The sequence below is a fragment of the Sinocyclocheilus anshuiensis genome, unplaced genomic scaffold (genome assembly GCF_001515605.1).
Source record: "Sinocyclocheilus anshuiensis isolate Anshui unplaced genomic scaffold, SAMN03320099.WGS_v1.1 scaffold546, whole genome shotgun sequence".
In the NCBI taxonomy this organism is placed as follows: Eukaryota; Metazoa; Chordata; class Actinopteri; order Cypriniformes; family Cyprinidae; genus Sinocyclocheilus; species Sinocyclocheilus anshuiensis.
The window spans coordinates 1231-8517 of record NW_015542451.1 but is presented as its reverse complement, the minus strand read 5'-3'; the positions used below and the strand labels follow the sequence as shown (position 1 = coordinate 8517).

General features: G+C 35.8%; 1 long non-coding RNA gene across 1 annotated transcript in view; it reads right to left on the bottom strand.

Annotated features, from left to right (window-relative positions):
• Positions 1 to 4965: 4965 nt before the first annotated feature.
• The window catches only part of LOC107693637 (uncharacterized), a 3353-nt gene continuing 1031 nt past the window's right edge, over positions 4966 to 7287 (bottom strand). Inside the window, exon 3 of the long non-coding RNA XR_001634778.1 lies at positions 4966 to 6492. This is a non-coding gene — a long non-coding RNA (uncharacterized LOC107693637). The remainder of the gene's footprint in view (positions 6493 to 7287) is intronic.

The following is a 7287-nucleotide window of genomic DNA, read 5'->3' as shown; positions in this document are numbered from 1 at the left end:
TTTCTGAAACGGATGTCTAACATTTTTTTTTAAATGTTACTACTTGTTTCAGAACCTTCAGAGAAAAGTAACATTTGTAAAATGATCAAATTGAATGTTCCCTTAACGTTACCATATAACCAAGAAAACAATGTTTTTGAAACATTTAAAAAACTGGACATTTTGATCGTTCAGAGAACATTCAGAAATAATGTTTTCACAATGCGGACTTCCCTATAGACAGAGTATAGAAGACCTATATCAGTATAAGTTCTTTGCTATAGACCAGTTTCGGTGTTTGCAAACAGTGATGATGTTTTTTGTGGGCGGAGTCTATCTGGAGGCAGAAAATTACCGTTTTATAGTAGCAGTCTACAGAAGCCATGGAATAAAAACGGTAATTTTGAGTTTATAGTTCAAAATTCTGACTTTTTTCTCGCAATTCCGAGATTATATTTCACAATTCTGATAAGAAAAATCAACTCGTCATTCTCTCTTTTCCCCTCGGCTCAGAATCATGAGTTTATAATCCCACACTTCTGGCTTTTTTCCCTCAGAATGGACAAATTCGCAATTGTTGAGTTAAATTGAGTTATAAAGTCCGAACGAGGAGATTTAAACTTGCTTTTGCGAGAAAAAAAAGTCAGAATGGTGAGATAAAATTGGTAAATGTTATAGGTTTGAATAGTAGTCTATGTGAATATTATGTAGACCTAAATCAAATTTATGCTTTAAAAGTAGTGTAATCATAGCAGGTCTCATCCATAGTCTGTCCGTTTAAACGTCTGCGTTTAGCTTCAAGTAGCGTCTTTGACGACAGTATTCTATAAAAATGATTTGGATTCCGATTCTGACATTCAAAGGCACAATACATTTTTTCTCTTGTTCCATGGATTTTCCCCGTTTCCCTCCACTTGTTCCCAGTGCTTTTCTGCCACCAAAATGCGCGCGCAGTTGCAAGTGACGTAACGGTGACGTCTACTCCAAACTGGTCTATTCTCTTTGAATTAGAACGAGTACTAAAACTTGATATATTTATTATAAGCACGCCACAGTTTTGTCATCTGCTGCTTTAAATGCTCGAGCTCTTGGATTCTGATTGGCTGTCAGTGTTTTTACCGTTCATTCGCTGAACGCTCTCTCAAAGTTATGAACAAACCTTCGTCCAGTAACGCTAATAGAACATTTGTTCTATTCTAACTTAACTGAAATTTAAAAATGGTAGCACAAAAACATTATTTATACACAATTCACAGAAGTTTTTTTTTAGTTGCACATTCATCCGACATTTTTTAAAGTTGCTACTTGTTTCAGAATTACTAACGTTCCCATGTTTACGAAACGATAAAGTGGAATGCTCCCTTAACTTTCGCAGAACCAAGAAAAAACTATTTAAAAAACATTTTAAACAGTAAGAACATTCAGAAATAACGTTTTCATAACTTAATGGGAGCGTCAGCAAAACGTTATTTTTGTTAGCTGGGTGTCGTTATCGTTATAGTTGTAGTGTGGACTTCCCTATTCTCTTTGAATTAGAAGGATTATTAAAACTTTGTAGTTGTTATAGTTATTGTCTTTGAACGGGCTTTAGCTCATGAATAAGCAATGGACCAATAAATGAGTGGATTGAACATCTTGAACATGTGAATCCAGTTCCAGCGGGAAGAGTTACGAGGACTTCCCAAAAACATCTCTAAAGCAATATATGAAGCAAAAAAGAAAGGAGAATATCTGGGATCTTCATTCTTGTGAGGAATTCATCAGCAGTCATTTCAGCGAATAAGACATTGATGATACTTGCTGAGATTTAGTGCGTACGAATTATTTAAAGCAACCAAACGAAAGCTTTTCCAGAGGTTCATGACACTGTTTTTGAGGCTGAAATAGCGGATGTGAATTTAACAGCACTAAACTTTATTCGTTTAGGAGTATTTTTTATTTTCTGTGATTGCTTTATGAGTTGGACCTCGTGCACTGGCTGTAGTGGTGAACACTGTATCTGTTTAAAGACCAACAGGATGAAAATATGTATTTTTGCCTACTGTGCAATTTGGTTTTCTTGGTGTTCCCCCCTTTAAAGTCTCATATTTTTCTACATTTTCTACATCGTCTCGATTTCTTGCATAATGTTTCAGAGTGAAATTGTAGTAGACGACGTAGGGCGAAACATCCAGCCAGCCAAATGAACTGTTCGTTTTGTTGTTGTGTTTGTGCACTGCTGCTGCTGCTGTTGTTGTTAATTTCTCAATGAGATCAAGAACTACCTGATTGAAACACCTCACTTCTGTCAGATACTGAAAGCGATTGTTTTCAGGTGAGGTTGATGGGAATCTTGCGGAGAAGTTTGCCATTGAACTAGGCCTTGGAGACGAGCAGAAGGGTATAGATGCGTTTGGCTTCAACATGAGTATGTTCTGAGAAAAGGTTAGCAATAGTCGAATCACCCTCTTTGCATCAAAAGAGGCTCATCGGAGCAGAAATATCCTGTTCTTACACATCGTAGACATAAACTACACATACTGGCCATCAGACGCCTTCAGCAGTGCGTGACCTTATGTCAGGAACAAATGAAAAGAAGCTGTTTGGATTCTGGTGAGGGTTTTGAGTTCATTATCTGTGGGAGGGCTTTCAGTACGGTGCCCGAGAAGTGCAAAGCAAATCACAATTCTGAAAACAAAATAACAAATCACAAACGCAAATGCAAGTCTACAAAACAAAATAACAATTCAGAAAACATTATAACAAGTCAGAAAACACAATGACAAATCCGAAAACAAATATCACAAGTCAGAAAACACAACGACAAATCCGAAAACAAATTAACAAGTCAGAAAACACAACGACAAATCAGACAAACCGGAAGAGGTAGGTATAGTTTGAGACAGCGCCATTGGTTTGGGATTACTCACCGCTGACTGGACGAGCCATCTGTCAATCAACGTATACAGGAAGAACCAGCCGAAGAACAGCAGAGTCGTGGTAGAAAGTTCGGAGATGGTATTGAAGTAGCTCAGTTTAAATGTATTGTATGAATTGCCCTTACTCTGGAATTAAAAATACGGGGTGTCTATTTACATTTAGTTAAACGTGGTTATAAAACATCAGCTCCAGTGGCACAGATGGATAAACTCGTGTCCTTGGCTTTTTGACGCAATCGACCCGGGTTCGATCCCACCTTTTGCCGAACTTTTTTTTCCTCCCTTTTCAAATCTCGTATTAGCAATGGATTCTATTTACACTAAGTGAAAATAGCAGTATTTTTAGCAATATGCTATTTACACTAAGTGCAAATACCTATTTACACTATGTTAAAATAGCAGGATTTCTACTATCAAGTATACTACTTGTTGCAAATAGTGGCAATTATCTGCACTTCAGTATTATAGTACATTTTAAAACAGTATGCAATAATAACGTATTGAGTGTAAATTATCATTTTAATTTTAATTATTAAATGGATGCCACCTTATTGGTACAATAAAGCCCTCCCTACACCTACCCTAACCCTACCTGATACTTTATTTTCAACTTTTTGATTATTTCCTTAATTTTTATTGAAAATAAATGCCTTTACGAAGTGATACAAGATTTGCAAAGGGAGAAAAAAAAAGTTCGGCAAAAGGTGGGATCGAACCCGGGTCGATCGCGTCAAAAAGCCAAAGACACACACTTATCCATCTGCACCACTGGAGCTGATGTTTTATAACCACTTTTAACTAAATGTAAATATACACTCCGTATTTTTTATTCCAGAGTAAGGACAATTTATACAATACATTTAAACTGAGCTACTTTGATACCATCTCCGAACTTTCTACCACGACTCTGCTGTTCTTCGGCTGGTTCTTCCTGTATACGTTGATTGACAGATGTCTCGTCCAGTCAGCGGTGAGTAATCCCAAACCAATGACGCTGTCTCAAACTATACCTACCTCTTCCGGTTTGTCTGATTTGTGGTTGTGTTTTCTGACTTGTTATTTTGTTTTCGGATTTGTGGTTGTGTTTTCTGACTTATTTTGTTTTCGAATTTGTAATTGTGTTTTCTGACTTGTTATAATGTTTTCTGAATTGTTGTTGTGCTTTCTGCATTGTTATTTTGTTTTTTAGACTTGCATTTGCGTTTGTAATTTGTTATTTTGTTTTCAGAATTGTGATCTGCTTTGCACTTCTCGGCCACCGTATTTTCAGTCATCAAAGCAAACTGAAACTTGTCTCAAATCTGTCTTTGCAATACAACTGTCTTCCTGTAAGTTCAGATTTATTCAGAAATAAATCTTGACTGAAATGTGCACGTGTTTGTAGGTTTGAATTACTGCTTTTGTGACTTTTTAATCTTAAAATTCTGACTTTTTTCTCTTGGAATTCTGAGTTTATATTTCACAATTATGATTTTTTTTCCTCAGGATTATAGGTTTTCCTTGGAATTTTCCTTCAGGTTTATAGTATCTCACAATTCTGACTTTTTTTCTTGGAATTTTAAGCTTACATTTCACAATGCCAAGTTTGCATCTTGAAATATTGACTTTTTTTCTCGGAATTCCGAGTTAAATTTCACCATTTTGAATTTTTGTCCTCAGGATTCTGTTTTTTTTTTCTTGGAATCCCCAGTTTGCATCACACCATTTTTTTTTCCTCGGAATTCCAGGTTTATAGTTTCTCACAATTCTGATGTTTTTTTTGTTTTTTTTTGGAATTATGAGTTTAAATTTCACAATGCCGAGTTTGCATCTTGAAATTTGGACTTTTTTTCCCCTTGGAATTCTGGGTTTTTTCTTGGAATTCCCAGTTTGCATCTCCCAATGTTGACTTTTTTTTCTGTATTCCGAGTTTAAATTTCACAATTATGACTTTTCTCCTCGGAATTCCGTGGCAGAAATAAGCTTCATTAAATGTTATGCAGTTATGGGTAAAAAAATAAAAAATTGCTAGCCATATTAATCATAAAACTATATGCAAACACAAATGAGTGTGAGATCGACGGCAAAGTAAAAGAAGCCAGTTTATTACGCTGACCAACTGGGTTAAGTCAGTTCAGGATAAATACATTTTGGGTAAGAATGTCAACCAACAACGCAATAGAACCCTGCTCAACCCTGAGATTAAGATCGGAAAAGATGGAACATTTGGGAAAAAACAATTCAATCAAAAATGGAATTTGGTATGATGCTAAAACGTGACAATTCATTCAAGTTAGCCAAAATAAATAAAAAATCGAATGTATTCATTCAGGATTCAGTCCTGAACAAAAGTATGGCACACAACAGCAGTACATTAACACAGACACGAGCAACATCTCATGAACCAACCTCTCAACACAAGCTGCCAAACTACATCAGGCTGCATTTGGCACAGATTCATCTTGAACTTTGGACAAAAATATTGACACATAACGTGCTGCACATCTACCGAACGAGTCTCAAAATCCTGATCTCTTTCATCACACATAAAACAAGTGCATCCTGGGTAAAAGTCATGAATAAACAGATAGTGATTTGTCTCAGCGAGGCAGCAACAAACGAATAAAACCACTTTTAGAAAAGAATTACGTGTTAACAAATTGCATCAAAACAGTTCACAACTGTTGAAAGGAAATCCTTCAAGGGCCCCTGAAGTTACAAACCCAAAAGATGCCATGGCATGAGTACGTTACAGGTCATTTCTGATGATATGTCCTCACTAATGCAGGCTTATCGTTTACACTAGATATAGATTACGCAGAGCATGTAAGTGCATAGAACTATAAGAAAATCCACTGGCTGTGGTTCAAATGAAGATATCTGATGAGCTGCAACACTAATATTCAGCATTTAATTACAATAAACGTATGCATTCTGGGAATTGTACAATTAATGTAATTGAAAACGAACATTAAATACTTCACGTTCACAATGTGGGCACACGTCCTCAGCGTGAAGAAACGCACATGAACTCTGAAGCCAACAGACTAATCTCCGACAAAAAGAAATCATCACACGTTCCCGTCATAAATGCTTGCTAGATGCTTCATCTCATGTTTTCCTTCACTTCAACTAAACATTTTTTCATGACTAGATGCCAACTGAATATATTAAGAGATGATTATAAACACGCGTTTACATTCTGACAAGCAGTATATTTAAAATTCAGATGATAAAATTAATTTTCTTCATAAATTAAGACAAAATGAACAAAATAATTGATTTTGGAGATAAGCCTTTGCTTACAAAAAACAAAAGATAAGTTTGCACCAACATATAAATATGACACATACTTAGTAAAATCATATTGGTAAATAAGACGCTGTGAGGATTAGTCTTCTGCTTTGAGCCCCTTCAATGCACAATTCCCTGACGTTCCCCACATTCAACCTCGCAAAATGACTGTCTTTAGTGTGAGTCAAACAAAGTGCCATTTGTGTGATAGTGACGATGTTATGAGCAGTGCAGCAGCACAATTATTAAGGTGTTTGGGTGTTGTCTGAAGGTCCTGTGGTCGGCGTGCACAGAAACACTGGAGTTAGAGATCAGCCGCACTCTATGAGGACAGACAGAGAGATTTACAGTCAGATACTGGATTTACTGTATATCTGAAACGTGCTGCGACTTAATGCAATTCACATCCAGCATGCAAAACGTGCTGAAAGCCACACATTTGCAATGGAAAGCAAGATCTCCATTACTTTTTAATTTGTTTTACATGAAAATGGATCGAATAAGCTCTGCTCTCGAGCACTAGAATATGAAAATAACTATTACTGTAAATTCTGATCACACTGCAAAATAACGTTCTTTCTTCCGTCTTGTTTTTCAGTGCAAATGTCTAAAGATTCTTAAATCAAGATACATCTACTTGAGACACAAAATTACACGAGATATGAAAAGACAAGTCGTTTTCTGAGAAATGTAACAAAATGAAGAGAGTTTATGATTATAACAAGAACAAATATCTGCTAACGGAGTCAGAAAATCAACTTCATTCAAAGGGAAAATAAGATCATTTTTCCTCACCCTATTGGCCGATATTTGTTCTTGTTTTAATCAGAACTTTCATAAGACTTCATATCTTCATTTTGCATCTCCAGTACATGTATCCTGATTTAAGGATATTACATTTTTTAAAACCCCACATAAAAGCAAAGCATGAATTAATTTATTTAAAGCAAAACTTGTGGCATATGGGCAATGCACTGCACAAATAAACTTGTTCTGGAACTGTTTTATTTAAAGCAATTGTTATGGAGTGACTCAAACTAAAATCCATGTTTATAGTGTTTATAATGTTTGTAAAACAACGTGACTTACCTGCTTTTTTCTTTCTCTCAACAATGCA